We start from the raw sequence: 17292 nt of genomic DNA, 5'->3' as shown, positions 1-17292 counted from the left end.
GGCGTGTGGTACCCTGTGGGTGGTAAAGTCCACAGCAGCACGTCAGGAAGAGACGGGGATTAAGGGTTCCAAGAGTCAGCAGGGTGGGGGTGGAGACCCCGGGATTGTGCCTAAAGATAGTCCTTTGGAGAGAATGATAAGGATTTGGAAAAACAACCCAAAAACTAGGGAAAAAGATTTTAAAAAAATAAATAAATAATTAAAAATGGTTAGGTATTGTGTACTTGTCTGGCCTAAAAAGCCAATAAAAGGAACTTCAGTATTTTGGCCAAAATATGGGTCTGATGAAAATTCAGGCTTGAAATTTCTATGTAAACAATAAGACTCCTTTTTCGGAGGAGGAATCAAGTTATGCTCCCTATAATCCTAATATTGCTCCGGAGGCAGCGGCAGCTGCTCCCGGAGGGGAGACAGGGACTGCAATTGACACTGTTCCTGGAGAAGTCGTGCCGTGGAGCAGCGGGAGTGGAGGCGGGGGGGGGGGGGGGGGTCCGGTGGGGCCTCGGGGCCATGCAGGGGTGCCGCGGGGCTGATGCCACTCCCCCCCTTACCAGCAGAGAGTTTAGGAGTTTTAAGAAGGAAATGAAGTCTTTAATTGAGGGCCTAGCAGAACAGTCAAATCCGTTTCTAAGGCCTAATTTGTATTCCAGGGGGGAAACGTCAATCTTGAGTAAGTTATTCCCTGGAGAAGAATGTTTAGGAGGGGAATAGAGGAGGGAGCTATGCAAGAATGGGAAAGAACTAACCCCGCCCCCCCCATATCAACAGTAATTCCAATATAGCAGAAATATCCGCTTATCTAACTGCGATAATAACAACCCACAACATAGAAATCATATGAGAGACTCAGGGTCAGAATTAGAAAGTACTCGGGGATGAATCCTGAGGACCCGGTAGCCCAAGGGCTCTTGAAAGTTCGTTTTGTGATTAAAGCCTGGCCAGATACACAGAAAAAGCTCCAGAAGGTGGGAGGATGGAGTGAACAGTGTGGGTAATATGAAGGTGTATGCCAGGAGGGGAGATGAGAAGGAAAAGTAGAGAGTGAAACAAATGGTATTCACAGCGTACTGGGTAGTGAGGCAGAGGGGGAGATAGAGGGCCCAGGATGGAAAGGAGAGGAAGAGAGACGGAGGAATAGCAGGCAAGGAAAGCTACCTGTGTTGCAGCCTAAATCCTAGCAGGGACAGGCTTTGAGATGTTTTAAGTGTGGCTAGGCCAGCCACTTCAAACAGGAATATCTGGAGTGGAAGGAGGAGAGATTGCTGTTATAAATTCAGAATAGGGGAGTCGGGGCTTCTCAGAAAGCTAGTTCCCTGATAAATGAAAAAATGTACCTCACTGGGTGTTATAAATGACTGAGTCCCAAATAGGATTACAATCAAAGTTTACAATTTATTAAATGAATAGAGGCAAGCAAACAGCGCTGGGTGCGCCGGGAGTCTCTGCTCCACCAGGACGCACACCTGTTACGTAAGGCGGCTGGTTTTTATGCTCCTAGGCTAATACATATTCATTACTACTTCTAGAAGAGGCAGGGTTATTATAATTGGTTTCCCGAATCCGAAGTCCTCCCAGGTGCGCCTGCTTATCAGTCTCTGTTAGTTTCTCGGGGGCCGCTCGGACAGGGAGGCTCATATTCTTCCTCCTTATCTAGTGGTCTCTTGGCCGGCTGTCAGAAGTTACTGCACGTCCGTGCAGAGTCAGCAGTTTTTCTCTGAAGAAATCCCTTTGTTCTCTTCTCGCCTAAACCCAGGCCCCAATGTTAACCCTTCACACCCCTTAGTGGCACGAATTGCTGGACTATTCCTTACAATTCCTCCCTTTTTTTTTTTTTTTTTTTTTAATATCATCAATTCGTGTCTCTTCTTCAACTTTTGTTAGTAGCAGTTGGATTTCATCAGTCAGTTCTCGGGGTGTCCATTTCTTAAGCATCATTATCGACACATCACCTTTTCTCTCCCAAAGTCATCACAAATTGGGTGCTATTTATTATCCGCCGTATCAACAACGTAAAGCAAGGTATCATACAAGGTATAAACAATAATGTCATTACACCACATAAAAATAGCATTCTTTTAACCCATGGTCCACCAGGCAACCATGAAAAGAAATCCCAATCCATACCCTTCCAAGTTTGTACTGGGACGTGGGCTAGCTTTTTAATTTCTTTTGTTATCTGCTTAACCACTTTTCCATTATCATCAATTTGTAAACAACAATTAGAATCGTTCAGTTTTCCACACACTCCCCCTTCTTCTGCTAGTAAATAGTCTAAGACCATTCTATGTTGAAAGATAGCATTCCTCATCTGAGTGGATTGATCAGCCAGAAGATCCAAGGTTGTCGCTGTTTGATTGGTTACAACTTCGAGGATAGCTTGCGACCTAATTATTCGGTTCAAATTATAAATAGGTTCTCGGGCTCCTGATACCAACTCATTCGGGTTCCAGGTAGCTGGCCCATAATGCTGTATGATTCTTTCAGGAGGCCATTCATCCTTTCCCCATTTTTGGGCACTATCCCCGGTTAAGGAAGATCGTTTTACTCTGTTCAGGTCATCATATAGTCTTATTCCTAAATGATTTCCTTGTGTTTGTGACAATAAAAAGAACAAGGGTCTTATGTACCCCACATAGCATATTCCCGACCAGTTTCCGGGTAGCCTCTTGTAAGCATGTTTGCCACACACCCAATAATGTCCCTTTAGGGCCCACGTCCCGTTTGGAAAATGACCATCCCATCCATCTTTACCCTTTGGGGCGTGATAATACAGAGTGTCCTTGTTACCGAGTGGTCCTGTTACAATGTCTGCCCCTTTGTACTCGTATATGCACGCTTCCAAGCTCCCACGTTGGGTTTCCACTTACAGTCACAATTCAGTTCTCTTTGGCGACCTGTCATATTATAAGCCTTTTTCGCCGTCCAATCTTGAGAGTGTGGGAAGCGCCTTCAATCATGGGGTTGGGCCCGCTTTCAGAGCTTGTGTTACCATTCAGCCCTTCAGGGTGATCCAGCTCCTGGAAAAACTAATCACAATTTCATTATGGGTTTAAGAGGTTCTCATGTTATTTTTCTCAGGACAAACTGATCTTGGTGTGGGAGAAGTCCGGTCGAGGCACTCTCACTCGGCGGTCAATACCCATAGGGGTTGCCTCCCTCGGTAGACCATACACGCCGCAGTGGAGGGTCCTACCCCGGTCTTGCCTTCTCCCTTTCCTCCCTTCAGCCTTGTCCTCTTTATCCAGTGCCCTTAATTCATGCAGAACCTCATTGCTGGGATATCAGTTCCTCTTTAGTCTCAGTTTCAGTTCCCCAGGAGTGGACTCAACCCTCCAGGCTTCGGTAGTTATTGGTCCTTTTATTCTGGATGCGTGGGTCCAACCCCTTTCTGCTGTTCTCACAGCTGTTTCAGTAGTAAGTAAAACAAGGTACGGTCCCTCCCATCGGGGGTTCAATGATTCTTCTCTCCAGGTTTTTATTAAGACCTTGTCTCCTGGTTGTATCTTATGAATAGCAAATCCTAAAGGTGGTGTCTGAGTCATCATCCCAATTTCTCTTATCTCCTGTAATCTCCTTCCAATGGTAATTATATATTTCTGGATACTATGATCCTCAACTGCATTGTTCCCTAGGGGCATCCCTTGAGAATAAGGCATACCATATAACATTTCATATGATGATAATCCAGTCTCACTGTGTGGTTTAGTTCTTATGTTTAAAAGTGCCAATGGTAAGCATTTCGTCCAGGGCAGCTGTGTCTCGATCATTAACTTAGCCAATTGTTGTTTTATTGTTTGATTCATCCTTTCTACTTTCCCTGAGCTCTGTGGGTGCCACGGAGTGTGGTATTCCCACTGAATACCTTTCAAGGGGTACATCCTTCAAATCTTTGTGGCTGGCGTATGTTCGATTATTTCCACACAATTGTGTTCCAACGGTCCTTCTTCTGGAACGGTTCCTAGAAATACTGCTGGATATAACAGGTTAGTCGTTTTCAAGGTTATGTCATCTTGTTCAGTTAGGATTGTCTGATATTTCATCATCCGGCTGGGTGATAACCAGTGCCCCCCCCCCCCTTTGTTCCAAAACGGTTGTTACCATATGTGGTCCAAAAACTTCAATATGTTTTCCCATTTGAAGGCAAATAATTTTCTACTATCTTTATCAAGAGGTATGCAAAAGAAGGCATCCTTTAAATCTATCACGGTAAACCATTTATATTTCCCTTTCACAGATGTTAACAATGTGTAAGGATTAGCTACTACCGGGTGAATATCCTTTGTTATTTCATTTTTTGCTCTAAGATCTTGTACAAATCTATACTCGCCATTCGGCTTCTTTACTGGAAAAACTGGAGTATTGTATTCCGATTTACATTCTTCCAGAATCTGATATTTGAGAAATTTGTCAATAATTTTCACCATTCCCGTGCCTAGCTTCTATCTTAAGTGGATATTGTTTGATTCAAACAGGTTTGGCTCCTTCCTTTAATTCCACCTTTACCAGTTGTGCCAGTTTCGACTTCCCTGGTACATCTGTTTCCCGTACTGTTGCTATAACTGCATTTTCTACTTCTCTTGGAATATTAACAAAGGGTTTATCTTTGATCATTAGGATTTGGCCTACTTTGGACTCAGGTACCTTCATTATTAATTCTCCATCCTCAAAGGTTATTGTTGCATCTAATTTGGCTAATAGATCCCGTCCCAAGAGTGGAATCGGGCATTCTGGTACATACTAAAATTCATGGGTTAGTTCCTTACCCCCAAAACGCAAATCAAGGGGTTGTAAGAATGACCATTCCTCCTCTTTCCCTGTGGCTCCAATTATTGTAGTTGTCTTAGTTCCTAATCGTCCTTTTAAACTATTTAACACTGAATATGTTGCTCCTATTACATTTACAGCCTAATTAACACAGAGAAAGAAGCTCCCATAACCAACAAAAAATTCAAGCCTCTGTCTTCGTTTCCTAGCTTTATTTCAACTAGTGGACCTGCTAGGGTAGATGCCCCAGGTCCCCATCATTCCTGACTGTTGTAAGTTTGTCCTGCAGCCTAAGACAATTTCTTTCTGATATCAGGGGCTGATTGCCCTGGAAAGAGGCTAGCCAGTTGCCTCTCTCTCTCTCTCTTTTTTTTTTTTTTTTAAGCCAGGTCCATTTTTTTTTTTCATTGCATTTCAAAGTTGGTCCAGAAATTCAAAAATTCCATAAATTCCATAGGGGTTTCTTTTGGACCTTGTTGGAACAGATTCTCAATTCCCAATAGCCAATTTACCCAGATTTTAGTATTTACATAATTTCCGGGGTGATTAGGGTCTCAGTGAGGGGGTCGGTCAGGGGAATGCAATCGTTGAAAGTTCCCTGAGCGGTCCCATTGGCAACCTGAGCTCACACAGGAACTCAGGTTGTTTCAAGAGTTAGCTGCTTTTCTGTTTCCACGACAACTCTCTCGGACCGATCACGGTCCCCCTGCCCCAGAGGGCTCACACCCGCGATTTAGAGATCTCAGCCTCGGGTTGAGACGGAACTATTAACATTCCTACATCCTCTTTCCCTGCTCATTCAACTTCAAACAGCTCTGTTAAATACTACATGCCACACAACCTTTAACACCTCCAACAATCCTTTTAACACTTCCTTTATCTTTCTCCAGCCCGTACTTTTCTAATGCCAACACCAAAGGCTCAGTCAGGGGCCAACTAAATTCCAAACCTTTTCCCTCCAACATGCTGAAACAACATATCACTATACAACATTTCATCCTATTTTCCTTCTCTCCTCAAAAACATTAATTGCAAGACACTGTTATAGTCGATTGATCCATAAAGTGGCCATTTAGTTTATATAGTGGCCACCATTGATTGCAATACTTAGTGGAAGTCCTCTTGCTTTCTGTGCCCCCATTTCTAACAATATCCTTCCAATGTGCCAATATGCACCCAAGGAGGCTTTTTTTTTTTTTTAGGACTTTTTTTTTTTTTTGGATTTTCCCCTTTTCCTTGATTTCCCATTCCCTTTTATTTATTTATATTAGTTACTGTCCCTTGTTTCAATTTCCACGCAAACCTTTTTATTGCAGGTTTTTACTATCTTTTCCTAATCTTCTTCCCAAATGTCCCAATTCTCTGGGATTAAACTCTTCTTTCCACATACAAACTTTACTATTTCAGATTATTAATGAGCCCCATTCCAATCATAAATCCGCAGGACTTCGGAAAAACACCTGAAGCACTCAGCCTTCTGTCTTCTAGACAAACAATAACACCTTTTCCACAAAATTTACATTTCAATAAGACCGAATTTCAAGCCAAATGCTAATTTTTCTCATGCACTTTGTTAGTAAGCCTACACAAAACAAGGAATCACTCCTGTGTATCTGTCAAGATGGGGGTTTAAAAAGGTATTGAGGCCTAAATAAATTCGCTCTCCCCCTTCTTACCAAATTCCCAGGGCTCAGGCCCGAACCACCAAAGAAGTGACTCTCCGTTCTACCACTTTGATAATCAGTCAGCCCCTTCTCCCCCGATACTTAGGAAACTGACCGAACACCACCGCGAATATACCCAAACTTCTAAACTGTTACTTAGATAATGCTCCCACCTTCCTCCTTGACACAGTCAAAACACTTAAGAACAGAATAGGATTACAAGATGCACCACCGGGGGTGGATTGTTAGGATATAGAGGTGGTAGGTTATCCAATGACTCCCATTCATCATCTTTTTCTTTTTCCTTTTTTTTTTATTTTTTATTTTTTTGTTCTCTTCTTCGTCAAACTTCTCATCTGCTTTTAGTGTAAATATTGAGGCTGGAAAAGGATGTGAGATCCTGATCCATAATCCTGCATAATCACTTTCCTCCTGGCTAAAAGGTTGCTTTGAGTTAACATGTATATTTAAGGCCTGGCAAACCCAGTCTTCAAAGGATCCGAAAACGGGCCAAAAGACATGTGGTCTTAAAGGCTCCTTCGGCCATTCTGTCATACAATACTGAATCATTTTTAATTTACTTTTTCCTTTTCTGGGGCCCCTATCGTTCCAATTTCTAATCATTATCCCTAATGGACTTTCTGGTGGTATGTCTGGTAATTTGCTCCCTTTTCTCTGGTCCCGGGTCTTCAATTTTGTCTGACCCATCTAGGAATTTTACTGTGGCAATTCCTACAGCCCTTGGTTGCCTTAGTGAGAGTGTCTTGCAGGGGGTTTAGGACCTCTCACCCACCCACGAATCCTATAGGAATCGCTTCGGTCCTTCACCGGCCAAGTCCCTCGCGGGAGATTGGAACCGCGGTTAGAAGACCTCCACAATCGCTTCGGAACTACGTTCCGTCTCAGTCACACTCTCACACACACAGGCAACCGAATCCCACCCAACCGAACGGTATACACCTTAAATACTTACGACTCCGTCGTCTTCGTTCGGATCTTCGCGCGCAGAATTACGGGCAAAATATAGTGCTGCAGCCGGCAAAGGGAGCTCATAAAAAAATCTAAATCTTTGCTTGCCCTTATTCAGGTTCAAGATGGCATTAGCCCCGACCTGACTCGAACAGGAGCCACCAAATGGTGGGGGCGCCCCTCCTAGATCAAGTCAGAATTCAGGAACCAAGACCATCCCGGACGAGCCCCCAATTGTTATAAATGACTGAGTCCCAAATAGGATTACAATCAAAGTTTACAATTTATTAAATGAATAGAGGCAAGCAAACAGCGCTGGGTGTGCCGGGAGTCTCTGCTCCACCAGGACGCACACCTGTTACGTAAGGCGGCTGGTTTTTATGCTCCTAGGCTAATACATATTCATTACTACTTCTAGAAGAGGCAGGGTTATTATAATTGGTTTCCCGAATCCGAAGTCCTCCCAGGTGCGCCTGCTTATCAGTCTCTGTTAGTTTCTCGGGGGCCGCTTGGACGGGGAGGCTCATATTCTTCCTCCTTATCTAGTGGTCTCTTGGCCGGCTGTCAGAAGTTACTGCACGTCCGTGCAGAGTCAGCAGTTTTTCTCTGAAGAAATCCCTTTGTTCTCTTCTCGCCTAAACCCAGGCCTCAATGTTAACCCTTCACACCCCTTAGTGGCACGAATTGCTGGACTATTCCTTACACTGGGGATCACTACAATTATCGTTGCAGGCAAAACAGACTTAGCATAGGAAGATTAATAAAATGTATTACCTATTGCTGATGGGTTGAAGCTGAGAGAAACAGAGAAACAAGCTGGGGGCACCTTTCCCCGTCCACTCTCTTCCACCTCTTCCCTGCCCTGAGTGGCGCGGAGGGGCCGGCTGTGGGGGCTGCCGTCAGTCCATGGTGCTTCGTTTCCACCGTTCCTTCATGGTCACTCTCCCCCCTGCTCTGTTGTGGGGTCCGTCCTGCACGGTGCCGACCTTCCTGGACTGGTCCTGTGTGGGTTTCTCCACGGGCAGCAAAAAACAGGCTCTTTGGGAGCTGCTCCAGGTGTGGGTCTGTGCCGTGGGGTCTATTCGTCAAGAGCAGGTTTGTCCAGCTTGTGACCCCCTGGGGTCCACTCCCCCACCAATCACCTGCTCCTGAATGGGCTCCTCTCCGCGGGCTGCAGCGGGGAGATGTGCTCTGCCTTGGGACACCATGGGCTGCAGGGAGGGGGAGTCATCCTGCTCCACCAGGGGCCTCTCTCTGGGCCACATGGGGGCTTCAGCTCTAGCACCTGGAGCGCCTCCTCCCCCTCATCTGCACTGACCTTGGTGTCTGCAGGGAGGTTTCTCACTCCTCACTCTCCCAGCTGCTGTTGCGCAGCACTTTTCTTTTCCTTTTATTGGATGTGCTCTCACAGAGGCACAAACTGCATTGATCACGGCTTGGCTCTGGGCAGGGGTGGGCCCCTTTGGAGCCAGCTGAAACTGCCCTTATCTAACACGGGGCAGCTGCTGGATTCTTCTCACAGGGGCTGCCACTGCAGCCCCCCTGCTACCAGAACCTTGCCATGTGAACCCAATACACTGGGGCAGCTAGATCACTGCTGGCCTGTAAAGTATCAGGGATTAAATTAACTAATGAAACCCTAAATGTGATGGGGGTAGAAGGGACTGGGATAACAGTGCCAACTTTGGGGGATACCAAGCTGAGACTAGGGATAGAATGATCACTGGGCAATTATTGTATGTACCCAAGGCAGGGACTAACTTGTTGGGAAAGGATTTCATGATGAAATTGGGCATTCAAATAGTAAATTGTTAGACTGGAATAACGGTGTTATTAATGGGGTGCTCTCAGACCCTGGGAGCAAAGATATATTCACCTTTGACTGGAAAGACCCTGAAATGGAGCAGAAGCAACAATACAGATGGACAATTTTACCTCAAGGGTTTACAGGGCCACCGATTTATTTGGGCAAGTTCTAGAACAAATTTTGGAGCAATTCCAACCTCCGGAGGAGGTGTTACTGTTACAATATGTGGATGATCTTTTATTGTCAGGACAGGAGAAAGCAGCTGTGAAGGAAGCCACTAACAAGCTATTCAACTTTCTGGGAAAACAGGGCTTGAAAGTACTGGAAAATAAATTGCAATATGTAGAAAGAAAAGTCACGTATTTAGGGCATCTAGTGTCTGAGGGGGAATGAAGAATAAATCCAGAGAGGATTCAGGGAATTGTTGAGCTACCCCTACCCAAAACTAAAAAGAAGTAAAAAGTTTTAAGAGAAAGTGGGTTTTAAGGAATTAGGAGTCACGAAGTTCAAAGGAAAATAGATACTCCCTGATGAAATGCTGAGTAAAGTGATGAGGCAAATATTAACTGTTTTGCATCAAGAGGGTCATTGGGGAATTCAACCAATGTGTGATGCTGTGCTATGGAAATATATATGTGTAGGAATATATATATAATCTGGCTGAACAAGTTTGCAGGAGTTGTGTAGTATGTCAAAAGGTAAACAGGAAAATTATCTGCAGTCAGACCAAGGGGGGCGAGAACCAGGAATTCAACGCTTCCAAAATGTACAGGTAGATTTTACAGAACTCCTTGGAGTAGGTAGATTTAAATACTTATTAGTCTTGGTCGATCATTTGTCAGGGTGGGTGGAAGCTTTCCCTTCAGTATCTGCTACTGCGAACATAGTCACTAAAGTAATTCTAGAACAAATAACTCCCGAGTATGGAATTGTTGAAAATATTGACTCTGATCAAGGAAATCACTTTATGTCAGAAATATTACAAGGGCTAATGTGGACTCTAGGAATCAAGTGGAAATTTCACACTCCTTGGCATCCTCCCCCTTCTGGAAGGGTGGAGAGGTTCAGACAGTAAAGAAGCAATTGACTAAGTTCTGGAAACTCGGCTTCCCCAAACGAAGTGCTTACCTTTGGCACTTCTGTGAATTCAAACTGCACCAAGAAAAGATGTGGGAGTTTCACCATATGAAATATTATTTGGATTGCTGTACCTGGACAAAGGGAATGAATTACCTCAATTTGAGACAAAAGATGCTTTTCTTAAGAACTATATACTCGGGCTGTCGTCCTCTCTGTCATCTCTCAGGACCCATGGACAGTTAGCTCAAACCCCAGCCTTGGAAGCCCTGATCCATCCACTCCGAGCAGGAGATTGTGTTTTGATGCGAACATGGAGAGAACTGAAACTGCAACCTGAGTGGGACGGACTGTTCCAAGTGCTCCTGACTACTGAGACGACAGGAAGAATGGCTGAGGAAGGGTGGACTCATACCTGGGTAAAAGCATCGGTTAACCCTGATACCTGAGAGACTGCATTAACAAAGACTTTTAAGGTTAAAACTGTTAAAACTATCTATTGTAAAGCTTTAACTTCTCCTTAGAAGAATTCTTAATGAATTAATGAGTAAAAGGGATTGAATTACACAGAACTGGAGTGTTTCCAGGGAGCACTCCCTGGAAGTGGGAGAAGGGGGGGTATTTAATCCCCACCAGAAGAATCCTTATTAATTTGTGATTTTTATTGTTTTTCTTAATTATTATTTCTTAATTATTATAGAGGTGTATATATATATAGAAATGATGTATTTTAACTTTATCTTAGTAATTCCTATTCTCAATGGATTAGTGATAGGATGGAGGGAAAAATCAGCATTTCCAATTAATCCAGAACATCTCTCGAGTTCTAGCTCGAAATAATTGTTGGATTTGCACCCAGATGCCTAGAAAGACTGAAAAGGCCTTGTCCCTGATTGCTATTTCCAGCAGCAACTGTTCTAGATTCTCTGTATTTCTAAAAACGATGAATCATACTCAGTCCCGGGAAGGAACAGATTTTGAAGTTGAGCTCCCTATACGTAATCCTGGCTACAATATACTGTGTTATCAAAGCTGCTTTGTAAACAACGATAGAAACTCAGGGGGCAATAGTACTGACCCTGGGTGTCGAAATATCCATGAAGTAGGGAATAATCCATACTGTACCGAATATGGTAGCTATGGGAATGCTAATATATATAATGCACACCAGATACAACATGAGAATCCTGTAACCGGATGGCCTGTCCCAAATGGCAAGGGGTGGTACTGGCTATGTGGCCAGGAAGGTGTTGCCCCTAGGATGGAAGGGAGCTTGCACTCTGGGGGGCAATAATTCCAAATATAACTATTACTGAAGACCCACAAAGCCAAAGTCCCTTGAGACTACATGCAGAATTAAGGAGACTCCAGGTAATCCTCTAGTAAAATTCTCTAGCATTTCACAGTTTTTCAGGGTGATTTTTACCTTGGTTAGGGATGAGTGAATTAGGGAAAGCTATTGTAAATATCTCAGCTATAAATGAAGAACTAGAAAATAATAGTCTAGATGCAAGAAAAAGATGTTTGCAAAAATAGTACTGCAGAATTGAATGGTATTAGACTTATTAATAACCTCACAAGGAGGAGCGTGCACTGTAATTAATACTAGTTGCTGTATATATGTAGATCAAATGGGACGAATTTGACTGATCTCAAAAATATTTGGGAAAAAAAAAAAAGATCCTACACAGAGTAGCTCAAGATGACACTTCCTGGGGATTTAGAAACATTTGGGAGAAACTAACTTTGTGGTTACCTGAATAGAATTGGCTCAAACAACTTTTTGTTGGTATTATAATAATAATGGCATTGTATATCTGTCATCCCCCGTGACATCTGAAGAAGAATATTCCGCCTTAATGTTGGAAAAACTAAAGAGTGCGGTATGTGAAGAGGTGCAAAAACAACAGTAGGAGTAAGAAAAGAAGAGGGGGGAACTGTGAGAAACTAAGTTGTGTTTTTGCAGTAGAGAACTAATTTTCTGTATTCCAAGGTAGTTGTGTAGTCATAACAAGGAGAAATGCTAAGTAGATAAGTGGACAGTAGAAGGCCTCACTGTTCCAAAATAAGGTAGAAGCTCGAGAAAAACAGGATGAGCAGTGTGGGAACAGTAAGACAAAGATCACAAGTTCTCAAAACATAAGAAAGGAGAAATTAAACGGTTGAAAAAAAATGTACATATATGGTATAGAGGAGCATCGAGTAGCCTGTGAACCTGTAGTACTCAGCTGTCCTGGTTCCAGTTAGGACAGAGTTAATTTTTCCTCATAGTAGCTGGTAGGGTGCTATGTTTTGGATTAGGATGAGAAGAGCGCTGATAACATGCTGATGTTTTAATTGTTGCAGAACAGTGCTTACACTAAGCCAAGGACTTTTCGGCTTCTTGCTCTGTCCTGCCAGCGAGCAGGCTAGGGGTGCAGCAGGAACTGGGAGGGGACAGACCCAGGACAGCTGACCCAAACTGGCCAAAGGGGTATTCCATACCATCTGACGTCATGCTAAACAATATATAGGGGTGGCTGGCCGGGGTGGGGGGCCAGCTGCTCGGGGATAGGCTGGGCATCGGTCAGCGGGTGGTGAGCAATTGCATTGTGCATCACTTGTTTCTTACACATTATTATTATTAATACTATTATCATTATCACTATTATTATTGTTGTTATTATTATATTCCTGTCTTAATAAACTGTCTTTATCTCAACTCACAGGCTTCACTTTCCCGTTTCTCTCCCCCATCCCAGAGAGGGAGGGGGGAGGGGGAGCGAACGGCTGTGTGGTGTTTAGCTGCCAGCCGGGTTAAACCACAACAGTACTATATTCCTTACTTTCACAGCTACTTAAGCTAATTTTAAAATTTGTCTTTTATTCTTGGTATTTCAAAAGCTTTAAGAGCATCTGTGAGAAATTCACAGTTCATCTAAAGGGACTGCAGTCAAATCTACTGAAAACAAATTGAAAAAAAAGGGCGTGGGGAGAAATTCTCGAGAACCTGTATACTCCTTCTTTCCAGACCTAGAATCAAGCTATCTTTTATCACTACAAAAACGTGTGTGCAGGCAAGATCATAGGATGATAGAATCATAGAATCATTAAGGTTGGAAAAGACCTCCAAGATCATCTGGTCCAACCATCCCCCTACCACCAATATCACCCACTAAACCATGTCCCTAAGCACCAAGACCAACCTTTCCTTAAACACCCCCAGGGATGGTGACTCCACCACCTTCCTGGGCAACCCATTCCAATGCCTGACTACTCTTCCTCAGAAGAAATTTCTCCTCATTTCCAATATGAACCTAGCCTGGAGCAACTTGAGGCTGTTCCTTCTTGTTCTATCGCTAGTTATCTGCGAGAAGAGGCCGACCCCCAGCTCCCCACAACTTTCTTTCAGGCAGCTGTAGAGAGCAATAAGGTCTCCCCTGAGCCTCCTCTTCTCCCGTATAAACAACCCTAGCTCCCTCAGCCGCACCTCATAAGACTTGTTCTCTAGACCTTTCACCAGCTTCACAGCCCTTCTCTGGACACGCTCCAGGGCCTCGATGTCTTTCTTGTAGTGAGGGGCCCAAAACAGAACACAGTACAAAAGGTGCGGCCTCACCAGAGCTGAGTACAGGGGGACAATCACTTCCCTGGTCCTGCTGGCTACACTATTCCTGATACTAGCCAGGATGCCATTGGCCTTCTTGGCCACCTGGGCACACTGCCGGCTCATGTTCAGGTGAGCATCGACTAACACCCCAGGTCCTTATCCTCTGCACAGCTTTCCAGCCACTCTGCCCCAAACCTGGAGGGCTGCATGGGGTTGTTCTGACCAAAGTGCAGGACGAGTACTTAGCCATTGAATATCCCAAGTTGGAAGGGACCCATAAGGGTCATCGAGTCTAACTCCTGGCTCCACACAGGTATACACACAAAATTTAGACCATATGGCTGAGAGCATAGTCCAACAGGCAACTGAGAGCAACTCCGACAGGCTTCATGCTGTGACTATGTCCCTGGGGAGCCTGTTCCAGTGAGCGACCACACTCCCGGTGAAGAACCTTTTCCTGATATCCAACCTGAACCTCCTCTGTTGCAGCTTGACTATATTCCCTCAGGTCCTATAGCTGGTGACCAGAAATAATAGATCGGCGCCTGGCCCTCCTCTCACCTTTCTGAGGAAGCTGTAGACTGTGATGAGGTCTACAGTACTTCCCTCGACTGACTAGCAAGGCCGTGCTTGATGCACCCCAGGATATGGTTGGCCCACTGGGCTGCTAGAACACACTTCTGGCTCATATTCACCTTGCTTTCAACTAAAACCCTCAGGTCCCTCTCTGTGGTGCTGCTGTCCAGCATCTCTGTACTTGGTCTGGCCGGGATGTTAACTTTCCCTGCAGCAGCCCATACAGTGCTGTGCTGTGCACTTGTAGCTAAAAAAGCAGTGGTATCACACCAGTGTTGTGTCTGCTGCTGAGCAGTGCTGGCACAGCATCAGGACTCTCTCTAACCCTCCTAGGGGGTGGGCAAAAAAGTGAGAAAGAAACATCACCAGGGCAGCTGACCTAAACCAACCAAAGGGATATTCCATACCATATGATGTCACACTCAGCAATAAAAGGTGGAAAAAGGAGGAAGAGGGGAGGGGTGGGCTCTCGTTGTGAAAACGTCTGTCCTCCTCCCGAACACCGGCTACGTGCGTTGAGGCCCTGCTTCAAGGAGGTGGTCAAGCATCGCTCATTTGTGGGAAGTAGAGAGTAATTTCTTTCCTCTGCACTTCCACATAGCCTTTACTTGTTTTGTTTAGTTTTCCCTTTCCCCCTCCCTTTTCCCCTTTCCCTTTAGTTAAATGGTTAATTGTTCAGTTAAATTGTTTAGTTAAATCATTTAATTAATAATAATCTTTCCTTAATAATTATTTCTTTTTTCCTCTAATTAAATCATCCTTATCTCAACCCATGAGTTGTTCTTTCCTTTACTTCTTCCCCTTCCATCTAAGGAGGGGGAGTGAGAGAGCGGTTGTGGTGTTCAGCTGCCCAGCATGGTAAAACCACCACAGTCTCTTCGCCCAGTCTGTACATATAGCCAGGGTTGCCCCTTCCGTGGTGCAGGACCCGGCACCTGGTTAGACGTCAGCCAGCTCTCTGAGAACCCTGGGATGAATCCCATCCAGACCCATGGACTTGTATGGATGCAGGTGGAGCAGCAAATCCCACACACATTCAGGGTTGGCTGGGAGTTTATCATTCCCACTGTCACGGTCCTCCATCTCAGAGCACCTGAGGTCCCAAAGTCTATCATCAGTGTTGAAGACAGAGGCGAAGAAGGCATTAAGCGTCTCTGCTTTGCCTATGTCCTTGTTTGTGAGGTGACCATCCCCATCAAGTAGTGGAGCTATGTTTTCTCTGGTCCTCCTTTTTCTGTTCACATATTTAAAAAAGCCCTTTTTATTGTCTCCCACAGACCTGGCCAGCTTCAACTCTAATTGGGTTTTGGCCGCAGTAATTTTCTCCCTACAAAGGCAAACAACGTCCCTGTAGTCCTTCCACATTGCCTGACCCTGCTTCCAGCAGCCATACACTTTCTTTTTATGCCTAAGCTCCAGAAGAACCCTGGTCAGCCAAGCCGGCCTTCTGCCCCACCTACTTGACTTCCGATATTTTGGAATTGCCTGATCCTGTGCTTTTAGGAGGCAGTGCTTAAAGATTGACCAGCACTGATGGACGCCGACACCTTCAAAAGCAGCTTCCCAGGGGACCTTGCTAACTAGTTCCCTTAGCAGCCTGGTCTGCTCTCCCCATATCCAGGGCTGAAGTTTTGGTGGCAGTTTTCCTCCTGCCACCAAAAACTTTAAACTCAACCGCTTCATGGTCACTGTGACTGAGACGGCCTCCAATTGCCACATCCCCCACAAAATCCTCTCTGTTCTCCAGCAACAGATCCAGGAGGGCACCTTTCCTAGTTAGCTCCCTTAGCACCTGGACCAAGAAGTTATCAACGAGGTGCTTTAAGAATCTCCTGCACCTGCTTGTGTCGGCCATGTGATATTCCCAGTTGACGTCTGGCAAGTTGAAGTCCCTCATAAGGACAAGAGCAGTTGATCTTGAGGTATCTCTTAGTTCCTCAAAGAATAATTCATTGGTGTCGTCATCCTGGCAGGGTGGTCTGTAATAGACTCCCATGACAACATCCCCTTTATATGTTTGTCCCTTAATCCTTACCCAGAGGCTCTCAACTTTGTCATTGCCAACTGCAAGCTCCACACGGTCCAGCTGCCAGCCGGGTTAAACCACAACATCAGGCAATGAGGAAACAGGGGAGGTGATCAGGTGTCGGGTAATAGGGAATAAAAGGTTATGATTTGTTTACTAAAATGTGCTCGTAATTGACAGGATGCCTGCCATTGCAATCGCGAATAAAATAGCTTCACAGAAGATCCTGTCTGAAGAAAATTATTGAGATTTTTCTCACACCTGTTTTCCAAATTGAGTTATATAGCACATTACTTACTGTATGTGCTCCCTGTCCTGCTGTTTATCCTTTCCGGAGGCTGGTTTAAATCATTATTTTACTGTGCGGTGTAACACTGGCTTATGATATGATGAAATTGCTGGTCATGACACTAACCTGGTATTTGTATTCAGCACTGTCGTCGAGTCTATACTTTGGAAACCATACCTCGGAAACTATTAACAATTACACCTATTACCTTTTTTCTTCAGGGAGCCAATCTGTGGAGGGGGCAGGGGGAGATATTTTTTTCCTACTTGTTCTCCGTTTCTCCTTCACCACCCTCTTATCCTCTGGGCTAGTTATGACAGTTCTTCAAGATTTTGAGTATCCCTGGGATGTTCAGACCAGCATGTTCTTATTGTTATGTCTCCTGAATGCGCTTTAGATTTTGTTTAAGGTTAAACAACTACTTAGGAAGGCCAGCCAGAGATCTGTCCTGATGTCCTCACCGTGAAGTTCTTTCGCATGATTTCCCTTAAAACCTTTCAAAAGGACTTAATTTTTCTTTAGTTCGGGGCT

General features: G+C 44.6%; 1 long non-coding RNA gene across 2 annotated transcripts; it reads right to left on the bottom strand.

Annotated features, from left to right (window-relative positions):
* Positions 1–1372: 1372 nt before the first annotated feature.
* Positions 1373–15138, bottom strand: LOC308184872. 2 transcript variants are annotated; one of them, XR_013942980.1, is made up of 2 exons: positions 8172–15138; positions 1373–3970 (listed from the first exon to the last, which is right to left on the bottom strand). It is a non-coding gene; the product is annotated as an uncharacterized lncRNA (long non-coding RNA). The 2 variants fall into 2 exon arrangements; XR_013942981.1 differs by lacking the exon at positions 8172–15138 and adding an exon at positions 7402–8165.
* Between the last annotated feature and the right edge of the window lie 2154 nt (positions 15139–17292).

The sequence above is a fragment of the Anser brachyrhynchus genome, assembly GCF_964034855.1.
Source record: "Anser brachyrhynchus genome assembly, chromosome: W".
NCBI classification, from domain to species: Eukaryota; Metazoa; Chordata; class Aves; order Anseriformes; family Anatidae; genus Anser; species Anser brachyrhynchus.
Note: the sequence above shows the minus strand (reverse complement) of the source record. Positions and strands in the feature narration are given on the sequence as shown.